Source organism: Pristiophorus japonicus, chromosome 16, assembly GCF_044704955.1.
Source record: "Pristiophorus japonicus isolate sPriJap1 chromosome 16, sPriJap1.hap1, whole genome shotgun sequence".
Classification (NCBI taxonomy): domain Eukaryota; kingdom Metazoa; phylum Chordata; class Chondrichthyes; family Pristiophoridae; genus Pristiophorus; species Pristiophorus japonicus.
The window spans coordinates 92,949,510-92,952,694 of NC_091992.1; the positions used below are offsets into that span (position 1 = coordinate 92,949,510).

The window sequence follows — 3,185 nt, forward strand, 5'->3', positions numbered from 1 at the left end:
AGATCACTCTGTGACCAGTTACCTTTATTATCAAGATCTCAAGAGGCAGACGGTGGGTGGAGCGTCCTCTTTTATACCGGAAAGTCCAGGTTAGGAGTGTCTCCCACAAGTTCTCCCCCTGTGGTCAGTGTTCTCAAGGTATACAACTTAGGTCAGCTTATACATGGGCTACAATGACAGTTGAATACATGACACTACCCTACCTCATTCACACTCACACACTTGCTCTTTTTCATTTTGTTTTAAATGTCAGATTACACACATATGCTCAGTTGTAGTAATGGCAGGATCAGGTCTTTATTTAAACTTCATACTACACAAAAAACAATATGAAAGTTACTGAGACATACAGTTCACAAACCAGTGCATGCTCCTTGCTCCTAAGACATACACGTTCCCTTTTCCAGTATCTCTGCTAAACAGTGTTCGCTCACATCTCTTATACAAAAACAGATCTTTGAACTCTATATTCCATACATACTATCAATAAATCATGTTACATGTATATATGAATACTAACAGACTAACAATGTAATCATAGGCAGTCCCTCGGAATCGAGGAAGACTTGCTTCCACTCTTAACATGAGTTCTTAGGTGGCTATACATTCCAATATGAGAACCAGTCTCTGTCACAGGTGGGACAGATCGTCATTGAGAGAAGGGGTGGGTGGGTTTGCCGCATGCTCTTTCCGCTGCCTGCGCTTGATTTCTGCATGCCCTCGGCGACGAGACTCGAGGTGCTTCGAGCCCTCCCGGATTCACTTCCTCCACTTTGGCCAGGGATTCCCAGGTGTCAGTGGGGATGTTGCACTTTATCAGGGAGGCTTTGAGGGTGTTCTTGTAATGTTTCTGCTGCCCACCTTTGGCTCATTTGCCGTGAAGGAATTCAGAGTAGAGCGCTTGCTTTGGGAGTCTCGTGTCTGGCATGTGGCCTGATCAAATGTGGTCAGTGCTTCAATGCTAGGGATGTTAGCCTGGCCGAGGATGCTAATGTTGGTGCATCTGTCCTCCCAGGGAATTTGTAGGATCTTGTGGAGACATTGTTGGTGGTATTTCTCCAGCAACTTGAGGTGTCTACTGTGCATGGTCCATGTTTCTGAGCCATACAGGAGGGCGAGTATTACTACAGCCCTGTAGACCATGAGCTTGTTGACAGTTTTGAGGACCTGGTCTTCAAACACTCCTTTCCTCAGGCGGCCGAAAGCTGCACTGGCGCACTGGAGGCAGTGTTGGATCTCGTTATCAATGCTTGCTCTTGTTGATTAGAGACTCCCGAAATATGGGAAGTGGTCCACGTTGTCCATGGCCGCGCCGTGGATCTTGATAACTGAGGGACAGTGCTGTGTGGTGAGGACAGGCTGATAGAGGACCTTTGTCTTGCTGATATTTAGCGTCAGGCCCATGCTTTCATATGCCTCAGTAAATACGTCGACTATGTCCTGGAGTTCAGCCTCTGTATGTGCGCAGATGCAGGCGTCGTCCGCGTACTGTAGCTCGACGACAGAGGTTGGAGTGGTCTTGGAGCTGGCCTGGTGATGGCAAAGGTTGATCAGGTTCCCACTGGTTCTGTAGTTTAGTTCCACTCCAGTGCAGTGATGTAACTACTGAAGGGGGTCCCACCACCTGTTTCCTCGCGAACTCGTTGGCGGTGTGGCTCAGCTGGAAAACACTCTCATCCATCCTCTTGGTGAAAATTTTGAACCCGTCTCTCCACCTCCTGCAGGTCGAGGAGGCTCTGCAGGGTGCTGAGAGTCAGGAGGAAGTTGCCCCCCACCATGTCGTCCTTTTCGGCTTCCCTCTTGCTCTGCTTCCAAGCCTGCTCGTTGTTAGAGGTGAGGAAATGCTGGAAGGCGTCGCAGCGGCCCAGCACCAGGCGGCTCGTCATGTGATTCATCCACAGGGTCAGCCCTTTCTTCCGCTTGGAAATGAAGTCCTCCTCGAAACGGCTGGTGGCTTGCTTCTCGGGGATGTGGGGCACCGAGATGACGAGGAATTCTCCACCAGCCGGCCGTACAGCCAGTCGAAGTGCTTGTAGCGCAGGGTCACCAGACACCAGCCAGTACGAGATGTAGCTCTTGATGCCCTTGAACTTGGTCTGCTTGGTGGGCTCATCGATGGAGCAGGCGAACGGGTAAGGGTTCTCCTGCCACTCAGGGCCGTGCGGGCCGGCCGCCACACAGATCTTGTAACCGTCCTTGACGAAGCCGGCCACCTTGCTCAGGATGAACGCCTCGCCACCAGACTTGACGAAGGTGGAGAAGTGGTTGAGGTTCCTGCTGATCGTGGTCATGCTCTTGGAGGAGGAGGTGGCGGCCAAGGAGGAGGAGGACACCGGCATTCCGGCCGCCGGCCCCCGTGCTCACTCGATAACGGCCCATCCCATCGAAATCAGAGAACCCACCGCCGCTGCCGCCACTGCATCCCCCGCTCCCGCCACCCCCGGACAGCGGCTCCTCCGCCACCGTCGAGTTATTGTCCCAGTCATCGTTGTCGCCGCTGCCCGACGTCTGGGGCTGCCGCCCCGCCAGGACCAGCCCCCCGAGGCCACCGCCGCCCGTTTGGGCAAGGCGCAGGGAGCAGAAGGTGCTGGCGGCGGGCCAGGCTGGCAGAGGGAAGCCACTGGGGGGCTGAGGAAACACCGGGCTGTCATAGCCGCCGGTCGGCATGTTGGCATACTGGGAGGCGGGGAGCTCAGTGGCACCGGTACCGACACCGGACGCAGCATCGCCCCCATTCCCGGCCCACAGGATCTGCACGTATCAGGCCGGGAAGAGGCCCCTTTGGCCAGCGGCTGTTGGCCCCCTCCAGCCAGCTCTCGATGTCGTGCTCGCTGTACACAGTCAGCACCTCGTCTCCCGCTCCGAGATCTCGCCCACATTCTCGCTCTGGAAATCGTACCGAGCCCGAGCCTAGAGTGCCATCATCCCACTGTCTGCATCCGGCTCAGCTCCGCTCCTGGACCCCACGGCAACCCCCCACCCGGTTAACCCTCCCTCACACCGACTCCCCAGACCCCGAACTCCCTCTTCGGCCCCCCCCCCGGACCCCCTCACTCAAGGGACTGCTGCACAGAGTCTTCCCTGGACAGCTGCACTTTTCCCTGTCACTGTAATTTTTTTTAATCTATGTTTGCATTGCGGCCCACGTCCTCTAGTTATGCCACTGCTCCAGCGGAGAGCTTGTC

At 55.0% G+C, this 3,185-nt stretch overlaps 1 pseudogene; it reads right to left on the bottom strand.

Annotated features, from left to right (window-relative positions):
- Positions 1-301: 301 nt before the first annotated feature.
- On the bottom strand, positions 302-2,667 carry LOC139226209 (sorting nexin-18-like; annotated as a pseudogene).
- Between the last annotated feature and the right edge of the window lie 518 nt (positions 2,668-3,185).